This window comes from Rhinopithecus roxellana, chromosome 8 (assembly GCF_007565055.1).
Source record: "Rhinopithecus roxellana isolate Shanxi Qingling chromosome 8, ASM756505v1, whole genome shotgun sequence".
NCBI classification, from domain to species: Eukaryota; Metazoa; Chordata; class Mammalia; order Primates; family Cercopithecidae; genus Rhinopithecus; species Rhinopithecus roxellana.
Window position 1 is genome coordinate 5,768,268 of NC_044556.1, and position 17,168 is coordinate 5,785,435.

A 17,168-nucleotide genomic window follows, 5' to 3' on the forward strand; every position below is an offset into this window, starting at 1 on the left:
GGCATATGTTCCTAATCCCCCAGTAGTACGGCCTGTACTGTGGAGTGACACTCCTCCTGAAATCTATCATGATCAGGGAGTGTGGGTTCCAGTACCCCTAATTCCCCTGACATAGAACAGTTAGACTCTCCGAACAATATCATCAATTATGCGGTCCCACTGGAAGGACTCCCCTGGTGTAGCACTACAAAGATGTTGTTCAACCATAGTAGCTGTCTTACAAGTCAAGCTCAAGCATGGTTGAGTCACCATGGAAAAGTCATGTGCTTTTTAGGTCTTAGTTCTAATAATGTAACTGGTGTGCTAACCAACCATTCCTGGCCCAATCACCCCAGTTGTGTTGACTATATGGAATGGATTCCCTTCAATAGTTCCTACCCCCCTCCATGGACCCAGTGTCTTGGCCCACTGGTTAGAAAACAAACTATGTTAACTGGAGACATTGTGGATTGGGGACTTAAAGGTCAACTAGATGGTAAAGATGAAAATCAGACATCATGGCACAAACTTCACTGACACTGGTAGAAGGCTTTTAATGCTTCTTCTTTTTTTTTTTTTTTTTTTTGAGATGGAGTCTCGCTCTGATGCCCAGGCTGGAGTGCAGTGGCACTATCTCGGCCCACTGCAAGCTCCACCTCCTGGGTTCACACCATTCTCCTGCCTCAGCCTCCCGAGAAGCTGGGACTACAGGCGCCCGCCACCACGCTTGGCTAATTTTTTTGTATTTTTAGTAGAGACGGGGTTTTACCATGTTAGCTAGGATGGTCTCGATCTCCTGACCTTGTGATCCACCCGCCTCAGCCTCCCAAAGTGCTGGGATTACAGGCGTGAGCCACCGTGCCCGGCCAATGCTTCTTCTTTATGACATACCGGGATCCAATCCCATTCTGCTGCCCGGGTTGCTTGGCATGGAACAGGCTTTAGCCTGCCTCTTCTTCAGTGGCAACATCTAGGTAGGAAAGGTCCAATTCAAGAAACCATATGGAAAGCAGCAGTCCTATTTACAAATGGTAGTATCTGTGTAGAGGTACTCTCTGATACTAGTACTGCTACTCGATGCAGTTTTTTTTTTTTTTTTTTTTTTTGTTTTGTTTTGTTTTGTTTCGAGACGGAGTCTTGCTCTGCCACCCAGGCTGGAGTGCAGTGGCCGGATCTCAGCTCACTGCAAGCCCCGCCTCCCGGGTTCACGCCATTCTCCTGCCTCAGCCTCCCGAGTAGCTGGGACTACAGGCGCCCGCCTCGTCGCCCGGCTAGTTTTTTGTATTTTTAAGTAGAGACAGGGTTTCACCGTATTAGCCAGGATGGTCTCGATCTCCTGACCTCGTGATCCGCCCGTCTCGGCCTCCCAAAGTGCTGGGATTACAGGCTTGAGCCACCGCGCCCGGCCTCGATGCAGTTTTGATGTTACATTTGTAAAGAATATCACCACTAAATTTACAGTTTGTGTTTTTAATCCTTATGTCTTTATGGCAGCTAAGAAGGACCAGCTGCAGGTAAACAATACCCAGTTGACATGTAAATCTTGTCAATTCTGTCACTATATTAATCATAACACAGTGCTAACACATCTCTACTTTGATAATTCTGGGTCACATACTTGGGGTATGGATTCCTGTTAATCCATCTGAGCCTTGGGCCGCCACCCCCGCGGCTTTGCACTTCATGAAACGTCTTCTTTTTTTTTTTTTTTTGAGATGGAGTCTCACTCTGTGGCCCAGGCTGGAGTGCAGTGGCCGGATCTCAGCTCACTGCAAGCTCCGCCTCCCCAGGTTCACGCCATTCTCCTGCCTCAGCTTCCCGAGTAGCTGGGACTACAGGTGCCCGCCACCTCGCCCAGCTAGTTTTTTGTATTTTTTAGTAGAGATGGGGTTTCCCTGGGTTAGCCAGGATGGTCTTGATCTCCTGACCTCGTGATCCGCCCGTCATGAAACTTCTTCTAACTCAGCTTACTCATCGTATCCGTAAAGCCTTCGGCATGATAATTTTTGCTATTATTTCCTCGGTCACACTAATAACTTCTGTAGTAATGTCCTCTGTAGCTTTGCGTAGTTCTGTTCAAATAGTTCAGTACGTAGAGAACTAGACTTGTACCACTAACAAAACATGGCAATTTCAGAGTAAAATTAACACTGAGTTACAAACCGAAGTGGCAATGTTGAAATCCATGGTTCTATGGTTAGGGGAACAAGTGCGAAGCTTACAACTGCAACAACAATTGTGCTGTCATTTTAATCACACTCATATTTGTGTAACCAACTTAGAATATAAGCAAAGTGAGTATCCATGGGACCTTGTGACAGCCCATTTGCAGGGAGCTTTCACATCCAATATCACCTTTGATATTGGTGAATTACAAAGCAAAATTCTTGATTTAAGTAAGCAAACTCAAGAATTTCGGCCTTCTTTAGAAGCATGGACCGAATTCCAGTGAGGTCTGGAGAACCTCAACCCTTGGACCTATCTAAAGTGCCACATTAACTTCTCATATATTGTTCTGGGAATAATGCTGTTCTGTCCTTGTTTGCTTTTCATACTCTGTAAAATTGGATGGACTGCCAGTCAGAAAATGAGAGCTGCCCAACCTGGCCTTACATTCATTCAAGTAATGCAAAAATAGAAAGGGGGAGATGTTGGAAGCTGAAAGCCTGAGGGTTGTGACCAACTCAGCATTCCACTGGAGGCTATATGATCAAACAGCAAACTGTTTATCATGAATGCAGGACGTGGGCAAACTCACATCTGTGCCCACAGAAGGTATGCTGAGGGCAATCACTCCATGGCACTATGCTCCTTGAGGTTATCTACTGGAACATCTGGAGCCTACTGTCCAAAGAAAGCAGACATGCAGCTGGGCACAGTGGCTCACGCCTGTAATCCCAGCACTTTGGGAGGCTGAGGTGGGTGGATCACGAGGTCAGGAGATCAAGACCATCCTGGCTAACATGGTGAAAAACCCTGTCTCTACTAAACAAGACAAAAAAATTAGCTGGGTGTGGTGGTGGGCACCTGTAGTCCCAGCTACTCGGGAGGCTGAGGAAGGAGAATGGTGTGAACCCAGGAGGTGGAACTTACAGTGAACCAAGATCGCACCACTGTACTCCAGCCTGGGCAACAGTGAGACTCCATCTCAAAAAAAAAAAAAAAAAAAAAAGAAAACAGACACGCAGGCCTGTACTAAATCATGCAGCTGGCTGACAATCTCCCCCTACTCTCTATTTCCTTTACTCAATAGATACAAAGGGCTCTAGAAGCTCAGGGCCCTTGTTCACTGGAAGCAAGGAGCCCCCTGACCCCTTCTTTTAAAACATCTTTTTATCTTTGTCTTTATTCCTGTGTTCATCCTCCTTTGTTCAGTCCACCAGGGTCCAAGGCAGAAGATAAAAAACACTATTACATGAGCTTTTCCACCTTTTCATTGTCTAATCATTTATTCACATTTTCATTTATTCTCAGAGAAGGAACTGTTTTAATTCCTCTTAAATGTTTTTATGTAAGCGTTCTTTTTAAAGTTTTCTGCACTTTGCTTTCTACATTATATCCTTTTTTATTTTCTTTTTAAAATAGTTTCTAAATAAAATACCTACCAATTCTAAATAAGATAATATGGAGCTATTTTCTTTGTAAAGCCAAACTCCTAACATTAGTTCTTTGGTCACTGGTTACATCTTCTCTTTCACAGAAGATGTGAGCATGCGGAAGAAAGAATCCACAAATTTGAAGATAGAACTTTTGAAAAATATCAACTCTGAGGGGACTAAAGGAAAAAGAGGCCAGGCGCGGTGGCTTAAGCCTGTAATCCCAGCACTTTGGGAGGCCAAGACGGGCAGATCACGAGGTCAGGAGATCGAGACCATCCTGGCTAACATGGTGAAACCCCGTCTCTACTAAAAAAATACAAAAAACTAGCCAGGCGAGGTGGCGGGCGCCTGTAGTCCCAGCTACTCGGGAGGCTGAGGCAGGAGAATGGTGTAAACCCGGGAGGCGGAGCTTGCAGTGAGCTGAGATCCGGCCACTGCACTCCAGCCCGGGCGACAGAGAAAGACTCCGTCTCAAAAAAAAAAAAAAAAAAAGGAAAAAGAATGAAGACCAAACAGAACTTAAAGGACCTGTAGTACACCATGCATCAGATCAACTACACATTATGGAAAGTGGAGAAAGATAAGAGAGAAATAAAGGGGAAGAAGTAAAATGTGAAGAAATATTAAGCAAAACTTTCCAAATTTGATGAAACACATGAATCTTTAAATCCAAGAAGCTCAACAAACTCCAAGTAAGAGAAACTCAGTCAGGCACGGTGGTAGGTGCCTGTAATCCCAGCTACTTGGGAGGCTGAGGCAGGAGAATCACTTGAACCTGGGAAGCGGAGGTTGCAGTAAACCGAGATTGCACCATTGCACTCAAGCCTAGGCAACAAGAGCAAAACTTCATCTCAAAAAAAAAAAATTTTTTTTTAAAAAGAGAGAGGCCGGGCGCGGTGGCTCAAGCCTGTAATCCCAGCACTTTGGGAGGCCGAGACGGGCGGATCATGAGGTCAGGAGATCGAGACCATCCTGGCTAACACGGTGAAACCCCGTCTCTACTAAAAATACAAAAAAACTAGCCGGGCGAGGTGGCGGGCGCCTGTAGTCCCAGCTACTGGGGAGGCTGAGGCAGGAGAATGGCGTAAACCCGGGAGGCGGAGCTTGCAGTGAGCTGAGATCCGGCCACTGCACTCCAGCCCGGGCGACAGAGCAAGACTCCGTCTCAAAAAAAAAAATAAATAAATAAAAATAAAAATAAAAAGAGAGAAACTCAGGCCCACAGTGAATCACATTATCATCAAAATGTCCAATGGCAAAGACAAAGAGTGCTGAAAGAAGTGATTCCTTACATAAAGGGATTCTCAATACTATTAATAACAAATATATCATCAGAAATAATGAGGGACATAGTCGGTGAGATGACATATTTAAGAACTGAAAAAGAAACACTATCAACGAAGAATTCTGTGCTCACCAGAAATGTTCAGAAATGAGGGAGAATTTAAGACATTCCTAGAAAAACTAATGCCAAGAAAGGTTACCACTACACTTGCCATATAAGAAATGCTGCTGGCTGCGGTAGCTCATGCCTTTAACCCCAGCATTTTGGGAGGTTGAGGTGGGTGGATTACGAGGTCAGGAGTTTGAGAGCAGCCTGGCCAACATAGTGAAACCTTGTCTTTACTAAAAATACAAAAATTAGCCAGGTACGGTGGTGCATGCCTGTAGTGTCAGCTACTTGGGAGGCTGAGGCAGGAAAATCTCTTGAACCCGGGAGCCAGAAGTTGTGGTGAGCTGAGATCGTGCCACCGCACTCCAGCCTGAGCAACAGAGTGAGACTCTGTCTTAAATAAATAAATAAATAAATAAATAAATAAATAAATAAATAAAATAAACATAAAATAGATGCTAAAAGGAGTTCTTCAGGATAAAATAAAAGGATGCTAGACAGTAACTCAAGTTGTGTGGAGAAATAAAGATCTCCAGTAAAGGTAAGTACGTTGGAAAATATAAAACCACATTTATGGTATTTTTGTATGTAACTCCAGCTTTTACTTTTTACTGGATTTTTAAAACATCAATAAAAATTATAAGTGCATGTTTTATGTATATAATATATAAAGATACATTTTGCAACAAAAATAACAACAGAAGTGTGCAGTTGTATAGCAGAGTTTTTGTATGCTATTGAAGTTAAGTGGGTACGAGTTCAAATAATCTTAATATAACTTTGGAATGGTAAATGTAATCCTCATGAGGGCTATTAAAGTTTTGACTGGGTGCAGTGGCTCACTCCTGTAATCCCAACACTTTGGGAGGCTGAGGTAGGTGGATCACCTGAGGTCAGGAGCTCAAGACCAGCCTGGCCAACATGGTGAAACCCTGTCTCTACTAAAAATACAAAAATTACCCAGGCATGGTGGTGCGTACCTGTAATCCCAGTTACTTGGGAGGCTTAGGCAGGAGAATCATCAGAACCCAGGAGGTGGAGGTTGCAGTGAGCTGAGATCACACCACTGCACTTCAGCCTAGGCAACAGAGCAAGAAGAAGACTCCATCTCAAAAAAAAAAAAAAAAAAGAAAGTAAATATGAATGTGGTGGCTCACACTTGTAATCTTAGCACTTTGAGAGGGTGAGATGGGCGGATCACATGAGGTCAGGAGTTAAAGACCAGCCTGGACAACATGGTGAAACCCTGTCTCTACTAAAAATACAAAAATTAGCCAGGTGTAGTGGCACAAGCCTGTAGTCCCAGCTATACAGGAAGCTGAGGCACAAGAATCATTTGAACCTGGGAGGTGAGATTGTGCTACTGCAGTCCAGCCTGGACGGCATAGCAAGACTGTCTCAAAAACAAAACAAAACAAAGCAAAAAAAAGAAAAAGAAAATATAAGTGCAACGTACATAAATGAAAATTATAAGAGAGTTAAAGGATTAAAATCAAATAAACACAAAAAAAATCAGCAGTGGAGGAAATAAGGAGCTGAAAGTATAAAACATTCAGAACACATATAGCAAAATGGCAGGAAGAAAATCCTTCATTTTTACTTTAAATGTAAATGAATCAAACACTCCAAGAAAAAGTCATGCCGTTGAAGAATGGATGAAATTATAAAGACCATGATCAAATCGTATTGTCTACAAGAAATTCACGTTATATAAAAAGCAACAGATAGGTTGTTAGTGAAAGGATGGGAAGAAGATATTCCATGCAAATAGCAACCAAAAGACAATTGGTTTGACTATAATGATATCAGACAAATAAAGTAAAAGACTTTATAATATACAAGGGATGGTAATATATTGATATAAGCTTCAATTCATCAAGATGTAACAAGCCATGCATGATGGTACATGCCTTTAGTTCTAGCGACTTGGGATGCTGAGGCAGGAGGATTGCTTGAGCCTAGGAGTTTAAGTTCAGCTTAAACAACATAATGAGACTCTGTCTTTTTTTTTTTTTTTTTGAGACGGAGGCTCATTGTGTCGCCTGGCTAGAGTGCAGTGATGCAATCTCGGCTCACAGCAACCTCTACCTCCCGGGTTCAAGCGACTCCCCTGCTTCAGCCTCCTGAGTAGCTGGGACTACAGGTGCATGCCACCATGCCCAGCTAATTTTTGTACTTTTAGTAGAGATGAGGTTTCACCATGTTGGCCAGGATGGTCTCAATCTCTTGACCTCGTGATCCTCCCACCTTGGCCTCCCAAAGTGCTGGGATTACAGGTGTGAGCCACCTTGCCCGGCCGAGATTCTGTCTTTTAAAAAAATTAAAAATGGCCGGGCGCGGTGGCTCAAGCCTGTAATCCCAGCACTTTGGGAGGCCGAGACGGGCGGATCACGAGGTCAGGAGATCGAGACCATCCTGGCTAACATGGTGAAACCCCGTCTCTACTAAAAATACAAAAAACTAGCCGGGCGACCTGGCGGGCGCCTGTAGTCCCAGCTACTCGGGAGGCTGAGGCAGGAGAATGGCGTGAACCCGGGAGGCGGAGCTTGCAGTGAGCTGAGATCCGGCCACTGCACTCCAGCCTGGGCGACAGAGCGAGACTCCGTCTCAAAAAAAAAAAAAAAAAAAAAAAAAAAAAATTAAAAATTAGAAAAAGAAGATACAGCAATCATAAACACGTATGCATGAAAAACAGACCCCAAAGTTATATGACAGAACTTAAGGGAGAAATAGATTGTTCCATAGGAATAATTGGAGAGTTATGTATGACACTTTTAATAAAAGGACATCTACATAGAAGATCAGTAAGGACATAGAGAGCTTGAAAGATACTGTAAGCCAACTAACCCTCAGAGACATGTAGAACAGTCCATCCGATATCATGAAAACACACATTCTTAAGTTCATGTGGAACATCTTCACGATATGTCAAATGTATATGCCGCAGAACGAGTCTCAGTAAATTTTTTTTTTAAATTTTTACTTTTTTTGAGACAGAGTCTTGTTATGTTGCCCAGGCTGGAGTGCAGGGGTGCAATTTTGGCTCACTGCAACCTCCACCTCCCAGGTTCAAGTGATTCTCCTACTTCAGCCTCCTGAGTAGCTAGGATTACAGGTGTGCACCACCACACCTGGCTAATTTTTGTATTTTTAGCAGAAGCAGGGTTTTACCATGTTGACCTGGCTGGTCTCCAACTCCTGACCTCAAATGATCCATCCACTCTTGGCATCCCAAAGTGCTGGGATTACAGATGTGAGCCACCACATCCAGCTGAGTCTCAGTAAATTTAAAAGCACTGAATATATATAAAGTACCTTGTCAGAACACAACAGAATAAAGTTAGAATATATAATGGCAGAAAAACATTAAAATACATAAACGTGTGAATTAACACATTCTTAAAAAATAGAGGATCAAGAATAAATTTCAGGCCGGGCGCGGTGGCTCAAGCCTGTAATCCCAGCACTTTGGGAGGCCGAGGCGGGCGGATCACGAGGTCAGGAGATCGAGACCATCCTGGCGAACACGGTGAAACCCCATCTCTACTGAAAAATACAAAACACTAGCCGGGCGAGGTGGCGGCGCCTGTAGTCCCAGCTACTCGGGAGGCTGAGGCAGGAGAATGGCGTGAACCCGGGAGGCGGAGCTTGCAGTGAGCTGAGATCCGGCCACTGCACTCCAGCACGGGTGACAGAGCGAGACTCTGTCTCAAAAAAAAAAAAAAAAAAAAAGAATAAATTTCAAGGTATCTGTTTTCACCACAAAATATGGTAAGTACTTGAGGTGGTGGATATGTTAATTAGCTTCATTTAATTATTCTGTATTGCATTCATAAATGATAATATCACTTTATACTCCACTAATATGTACAATGAAAATTTGTCAATTAAAAAAAGCAATTAGGTTGGGCACGATGACTCACGCCCGTAATTCAAGCACGTTGGGAGGCTGATGCAGGAGGATCACTTGAGGCTGTGAGTTCATGACCAGTCAGGCAACATAGTGAACCCCTATCACTATGAAAAATTTTCTAAAAAATTAACTGGGTATGGTGGCATGTGCCTGTAGTCCCAGCTACTCTGGGGACTGAGGTGAGAGGATCGCTTGAGCCCAGTTGGTTGAGGCTGCAGTAAGCTGTGATTGTGCCACTGTACTCCAGTCTGGCCAAGACAGCAAGATCCTTTCTCAAAACATATCAAAAAACAAAGTAACTTTAAAATGAGAGGCCCCGACAGCTGCCTTTCCCTTTGCACTATGTGAAGACACAGTGTGAAGACAGTCATGTATAAACCAGGAAGCAGGCCCCCAGGAGACATGGAATCTACTTGTGCCTTGTTCTTGCACTTTCTAGCCTCTAGCGCTATAAGAAATAAATTTCTGTTAGTCACAAACAACAACAACAACAACAAATTACAAAAGAAAATATGTAGAGAGAAACAAAAATGAACAGGACAGACCTAAACTTATAGGATGCAATGAGGAGAGTGCTCAGTGGAAAATTATTATTATTATTTGAGACAAGGTCTGGCTCTGTCCCCCAAGCTGCAGTGCAGTGGCACGATCACAGCTCACTGCAGCTTTGAATTCCTGGGCTCAAGCAATCTTCTTGCCTTGGCCTCCCAAAGCGCTGGGAGTACAGGTATGAGCCACATTACCTGGCCTCAGTAGGAAATTTATAGCTGTAAATACCTATAAATAATTTTACATCTTGAGGAACTACCAAAATGAGGAAAGTAAACTAATCCAACAGAAGAAAGGAAATAATAAAGAGGGGAAATACGGGAAATGGAGAATAGATAAGAATCTGTTCAATGAGAATCAATGAAACTAAAAGTTGCTCTTTGCAAAGATCGATAACATCAAAAAACTTCACCTGGATTGACAAAAAAGACAGAAGATGCAAATAATTAGAAATGAAACTGGGGCACACTAACAACAAACTATTCAGAAATAAAGATTATAAGAGGATTCTATGAACAATTAATTGTACAACTAGTTAGATAACCTAAATAAAATGGACACATTTCTAGAAACACAGAAATTAACTGGATTAAAAAGTAAGGAAAGGCCGGGCGTGGTGGCTCAAGCCTGTAATCCCAGCACTTTGGGAGGCCGAGACGGGCGGATCACGAGGTCAGGAGATCGAGACCATCCTGGCTAACACGGTGAAACCCCGTCTCTACTAAAGAAATACAAAAACTTAGCCGGGCGATGTGGCGGGCGCCTGTAGTCCCAGCTACTGGGGAGGCTGAGGCGAGAGAATGGCGTAAACCCGGGAGGAGGAGCTTGCAGTGAGCTGAGATCCGGCCACTGCACTCCAGCCTGGGAGACAGAGCAAGACTCCGTCTCAAAAAAAAAAAAAAAAAAAAAAAAAAAGGAAACCCCATCTCTACTAAAAATACAAAAATTAGCTGGGCGTGGTGGTATGCACCTGTAGTCCCAGCTACTTGGTAGGCTGAGGCAGAATTGCTTGAATCCGGGAGGTGGAAGTTGCAGTGAGCCGAGATTGTGCCACTGCACTCCAGCCTGGCAACAGAGCGAGCCTCTGTCTCAAACCAAACCAAACCAAAACAGGAGAAAACACGTTCTGTTTTTTTCCTTTCTTTTTCTTTTTTTTTTGCTGGGAGTGGTGGCTCATCCTATAATCCTAGCACGTTGGGAGGCCCAGAGTGGGCAGATTGCTTGAGCTTAAGGGTTGGAGGCCAGCCTGGGTAACATGGTGAAACCCCATCTCTACAAAAAAAATACAAAAATTAGCCAGGTGTGGTGGCTCACGCCTGTAATCCCAGCACTTTGGGAGACTGAGATGGGCAGATCACCTGAAGCCAGGAGTTTGAGACCAGCCTGGCCAACATGGTGAAACCCTGTCTCTATTAAAAACACAAAAATTAGCCAGGTGTGGTGATGCACACCTGTAGTCCCAGCTACTCGAGAGGCTGAGGCAGGAGAATCGCTTGAACCTGGGAGGCGGAGGTTGTGGTGAGCCGAGATCACACCACTGCAATCCAGCCTGGGCAACAAGAGCAAAACTAAACACACACACACACAAAGTAGCCAGGCACAGTGGTGCGTCTGTGCTCACAGCTTCTTGAGAGGCTGAGGTGGGAGGATGGCTTGAGCCTGGGGTGGTTGAGACTGCATTGAGCCGAGATTGCAGCAATGCGCTCCAGCCTGGGCGACAGAGTGAGACTCCATCTCAAAAAAAAAAAAAGAAATTAGAGACTATCTTTCATGAATATAGATGCAAAAATCCTTAAAAAATATTAGTAAATTGGCCGGGCGCGGTGGCTCAAGCCTGTAATCCCAGCACTTTGGGAGGCCGAGACGGGCAGATCACGAGGTCAGGAGATCGAGACCATCCTGGCTAACACTGCGAAACCCCCGTCTCTACTAAAAAATACAAAAAAACTAGCCGGGCGAGGTGGCGGGCGCCTGTAGTCCCAGCTACTTGGGAGGCTGAGGCAGGAGAATGGCGTAAACCCGGGAGCCGGAGCTTGCAGTGAGCTGAGATCCGGCCACTGCACTCCAGCCCGAGCGACAGAGCGAGACTCCGTCTCAAAAAAAAAAAAAAAAAAAAAAAAAAAATTAGTAAATCATATCCAACAGCACATTAAAAGCACTATACACCATGACTAGTGAGATTTATCTCAGGAATGCAAAGTTGGTTCAACAAAAGGAAATTTAAAAATGTAATTCTTCACATTAGTACAAAAGACAAAAAATCCCACAGAATGACCTCAACTAATGCAGGAAAGGCATTTGATGAAACCCAACACTTTTCCTTGATAAAAATTAAGAAAACCGGCCAGGCGTGGTGGCTCATGCCTGTAATCCCAGCACTTTGGGAGGCCGAGGCAGCTGGATCATGAGGTCAGGAGTTGGAGAACAGCCTGGCCAAGCTGGTGAAACCCCGTCTCTACTAAAAATACAAAAAAATTAGCCAGGTGTGGTGGTGGGCACTTACAATCCCACCTACTTGGGAGGCTGAGGCAGAAAATTGCTTGAACCCTGGAGGTGGAGGTTGCAGTGAGCCAAGATCATGCCACTGCACTCCAGCCTGGGTGACAGAGCGAGACTCTGTCTCAAAAAAATAAAAAAATAAAAAATTAAGAAAACTAGAAATAGGAGGGAGTTTATTCAACATGACAGAATGCACTTACAAAAACACAGCTAACATCATGTTCAATAGTGAGTGCCTAAAAATTATCCCTAAGATCAGGAAGAAGAGAAGGTCTGATTTCTCCATTGTTATTCAACATTCTACGGGAAATTATTTTTTCTTTCTTTCTTTCTTTTTTTTTTGAAATGAAGTTTTGCTCTTGTCACCCAGACTGGAGTACAATGGCAACCTCCGCTCCCAGGTTCTCACTGCAACCTCCGCCTCCCAGGTTCAAGTGATTCTCCTGCCTCAGCCTCCTGAGTAGCTGGGATTACAGGTGCCCACCACCACGCCTGGCTAATTTTTTGTATTTTTAGGAGAGACGGGGTTTCACCATGTTGGTCGGGCTGGTCTTGAACTCCTGACCTCAGGTGATCCACCCACCTCGGCCTCCCAAAATGTTGGGATTACAGGCATGAGCCACCGCACCCAGCCTCTATAGGAAATGCTAGCCAGAGCAATCATACAAGAAAGTAAAATAAAAGGTTTCCCAATTAGAATAGAACAAATAAAAGTATATTTATAGGTGATATTTGATATATAGAAAATTTTGAAGAATCTACAAGAAAACTAGTAGAGCTTATAATAAATTCTGTAAAGTTGCACAGTACAACATCAAGAGATGAAAATTAGTTTTGTATCTATACACCAGCAATGAACAATCAGAAAAGGAAACAGAATGTGATCCCTTTTACAAAAGCATCCAAATAAGTTACATGGGAATAACTTTACTCCAAGAGGTAAAATATTTGTAAACTGAAAATTTCAAAACATTACTGAAAGAATTTAAAGAAGACCTAAATAGAGAGATATTGTATATTCACACATAGGAAGACTCAGTATTTTAAAGATACCAATATAACCCAAAGATTCAACTAAATCTCTACCACAAGTCCAACAGTCTTCTTCTTCTTTTTTTTTGCACAGAATAAGTGAAGAATGCCTGGTATCAGTGGTATTTCACAATGGAGTACAGAAGGCTTTGAATAATTTGATAAGATATGAGAAATAGTAACAAATACACAGTTGAAGAAGAAAAAAATAAGGCCAGGCATGGTGCGTGGTGGCTCACGCCTGTAATCCCACTTCAGGAGCGCAAGGCGGGCAGATCGCTTGAGCCTAGGAGTTCCAGACCAGCCTGGGCAACATGGTTAGACCCTGTCTCTACAAAATCATCATCATCATCATCATCATCATCATCATCATCATCATCATCATACAAAAATTAGCCGGGCGTGGTGGTGCGCCCGTGGTCCCAGCTACTCAGGAGGCTGAGGTGGGAGGATGGCTTGAGCCCGGAGAGGTCGAGACTGCAGTGAGCCGTGCTCCCACCACTGCATTCCAGCCTGGGCAACAGAGCCAGACCCTGCCTCAAAGGAAAAAAAAAAAAAGGAAAAGAAAAAAGAAAGAAAGAAAAGAAAAGAAAAAAGGCAATATTTACAGAAAGTATCGATACATTGAAAACGCAGAGGAATCAACGATTAGAGTTTAGCAAGGTCAGATAAATAAAAAGAAATAAGAGAAAATAAAGTTCTAAAGACGTGATCGAATGGAGGAAGCAGGTCATTTTGTGGATTGGCAGGTTATCAACTGGAGAGAATCCTGAAAGGGGTCCAGGAACGTGGGGAAAGTTTTTTTTTTTTTTTTTGAGGCGGAGTCTCGCTCTGTCGCCCGGACTGGAGTGCAGTGGCCAGATCTCAGCTCACTGCAAGCTCCGCCTCCCGAGTTTACGCCATTCTCCTGCCTCAGCCTCCCGAGTAGCTGGGACTACAGGCGCCCGCCACTTCGCCCGGCTAGTTTTTTTTTGTATTTTTAGTAGAGACGGGGTTTCACCGTGTTAGCCAGGATGGTCTCGATCTCCTGACCTCGTGATCCGCCCGTCTCGGCCTCCCAAAGTGCTGGGATTACAGGCTTGAGCCACCGCGCCCGGCCGGGAAAGTTTTTAATGAGCATCTTGAGGGGCGAGTGCATCGCCCGACGGAAGCCAACAGGTGAGGCTGGTCCCACATCCAGCCCCGCCCCCGGACATGGGCCCCGCCCACAGCGCCGCCCTCAGTCCTGATTTAACCCCCACCTTGTCCTGTGGGACCATTTCTCTCTGCCGACCCCTTGATACCTCCGCACCCACGCGGAGGGAAACTAGAATCCTAAAGAGTTCCATCCTGTCCAATTGCCCGCGCAACGAGTCACGCCCCTCCCAGTGCTCCAGCGGAAGTGACGTTAGCGGCGCGCCAGTTGTCTCTTTTAGTCGCTGGCACCTATTGCCTCGGAGCCACTTTTTTCTTTGTGTTGTCTGGTCGTTCACTACTTTGGTGAGGCTTGTGGAGACTAGTGGGTTGGGCGTTGTTTCGCGGGGTGGCAGAGGTCACAATCGACCCAGGGTAATCGAGGATCCTCCTTCGAGAGGCCCGGACCATTCCACTCGCGTCCACGGGAGCCGCGGAGCCATCGGGCGAGGCCACGTCGCCATCGGGCGAGGCCACGTCGGAGAGGCCATTCGGACCTTCGGTCCCCTAGAGGAGCCGGGTGGGAAGTGCAGTATGGGCGCGTCCGAGGGATGTTTTCAGCCATGCGTTCCCGCCTTCAAAAGTGTCCGAGGACTCTGAGGCCTAAAAAATAAGTCTCCAAGGCAACCTTTGTGAATTATTTTTCAGAGGGAAAAGAATTTTGCTGTTCGCGTTCGATTGACTCCGTCCCCAAAATCCTGCAGCCCCACGGACCTGGCAAGTCCACCGTGTTCGGGTGAGCACCGGGAGAAAGTTGGTTCAAGGGGGCAGGTGCTTCCTTTTTTATGCAAACGAGTGTTTCATGTGAGATTTTGGCATTTTGCCTTTGCGAAACCTGTATATTTTTTTCTGACACTTTACGTTCAGGTAGAAAGGTGCTTTCTTAGCTGTCTAGGGTATGCGTATTTCTGCATGTGCATATAAACGTTTGTAGACCGCGAGTCTTTCTACTAAAGAAAACTAAGAATACTCAGGTATTCTTTTCATTTGAAGTTCCTAGCTCTGTACGTCTCCAAAGAGCTTCATAACCAGCCTTCCTGGAAGAAAGAGTGGAGGGTTTACACACAAATACTACAATAATCGAATTTACCGTTAACAGGATGACTGTACTAAGTGTATTTTTCCTGCATTTTTCTTTCGAAAAAACTTAAACCTATGGATATGTTGACCATCCAGTACGACGAATAAGTATCCATTGTAGCTGCACCTGTTTTTAACGTTTTGTGTATTTGCTCTCTCGTAAATACATTTTATGGTGAACTGTTTGAGAGTAAATGGGAAATTCATTGCAGAGATGAAGCTCGACTTTTTTTTTTTTTCGAGAGGGAGTCTCGCTCTGTTGCCCAGGCTGGAGTGCAGTGGCGCGATCTCACCCCACTGCAACCTCCGCCTCCCGGGTTCAAGCGATTCTCCTGCCTCAGCCTCCCGAGTAGCTGGGATTACAGGTGCGTGCCACAATGCCCGGCTAATTTTTTGCATTTTAGTAGAGATGGGGTTTTACTGTGTTAGCCAGGATGGTAAAAGCTCGACATTTAAGTAGTGGGTAATGCCTGACTCAATGATAAGAGTGTCGTCTTACTGAAACCGTAATACTATTTGCATCAAGAATATTAAAAATAATATTATCTAATATTTACTCTGTATAATAAATGAAAATTCTCCAAATTGTTCTAAAATATAACGGAGTGTTTTTGGATCTGAGCTCTATGCAAGCTTTTTTTTTTTTTTTTTTTTTTTTGAGAGTGTTTTTTGAGGCAGGGTGTTGCCCTGTTGCCCAGGCTGGAGTGCAGTGGCATGATACTGGCTTACGGCAACCATCACCTACCACGCCCAAGTTTGTCTTTCTGTGCCTGGTTTATTTCACTTAATGTACCGCCCTCTAGTTCTATCTATGTTGTTGAAAATGACAGAATCTCATTCTATTTTTTTTTTTTTTTTTGAGACACAGTCTCACTCTGTCGCCAGGCTGGTGTGCAGTGGCACAATCTCGACTCACTGCAACCTCTGCCTCCCTGGTTCAAGCAATTCTCCTGCCTCAGCCGTTTGAGTAGCTGGGATTTCAGGTACACACCACCACGCCCAGCTAATTTTTGTATTTTTAGTAGAGATGGGGTTTCACCATGTTGGCCAGGGTGGTCTTGATCTCCTGACCTTGCAGTCTGCCTGCCTCGGCCTCCCAAAATGCTGGGATTACAGGTGTGAGCCACTGCACCTGGCCAGGATCTCCTTTTTTGTCTTTTTCTTGCCTTCCTCCCTGCTCCCCCTACCCCTTTTTTTCCTTCAAGTTCAGCTTTTTATTGAACACATTTCGAAAGAGGTTTGGTCAAAAAGACCAAAGCCAGGCCAGGCACGGTGTTTCACGCCTATAATCCCAGCATTTTGGGAGGCCAAGGTGGGTGGATCACAAGGTCAGGAGTTCCGTACCAACCTGGCCAAGATGGTGAATCCCTGTCTTTACTAAAAATACAAAAAAATTAGCCTGGCGTGGTGGCAGGCACCTGCAATCTCAGCTACTCAGGAGGCTGAGGCAGAGAATTGCTTGAACCCAAGAGGCGGAGGTTGCAGTGAGCTGAGATCACGGCAGTGCACTCCAGCCTAGGCGACAGAGTGAGACTCCATCTCAAAAAAAAAAAAAAAAAAAAAGAAAAAAAGACCAAAGCCCGTGTCATCATCAGACTCCTCAGATTCTTCTTTCTTTGCTTCCGCTTTCTTCTCCTCATCTGGAGCAGCAGCTGTGGAGGGGGTAGGAGCTCGTGCTGGTGCAGCACCTGCTGCTGGGGGAGCAGGTCTACCAGTCCTTACATTGCAAATGAGGCTCCCAATGTTGACGTTGGCCAGGGCCTTTGCAAACAATCCAGACCAAAAAGGTTCAACGTTTACACTGGCCGCTTTAATGAGGCCTTTGATCTTATCCTCCGTGGCGGTCACCTCGTCCTCGTGCAGAATGAGGGCCGAGTAGATGCAGGCGAGCTTGGAGATGGAGGCCATGTCGCGGGCCAGTATGGGGCTGGTGCTGCCGGATGCGGTGCTA

General features: G+C 44.9%; 1 protein-coding gene and 1 pseudogene across 1 annotated transcript in view; one reads left to right on the top strand and one right to left on the bottom strand.

Annotated features, from left to right (window-relative positions):
• Positions 1–14,393: 14,393 nt before the first annotated feature.
• Positions 14,394–17,168, top strand: part of ZNF560 (zinc finger protein 560) — a 37,689-nt gene continuing 34,914 nt past the window's right edge. Inside the window, exons 1-2 of the mRNA XM_010373834.2 lie at positions 14,394–14,443; positions 14,786–14,873. The gene's annotated coding sequence lies outside the window, so the exon portion shown is untranslated. The remainder of the gene's footprint in view (positions 14,444–14,785; positions 14,874–17,168) is intronic.
• LOC104670507 lies at positions 16,790–17,125 on the bottom strand (annotated as a pseudogene).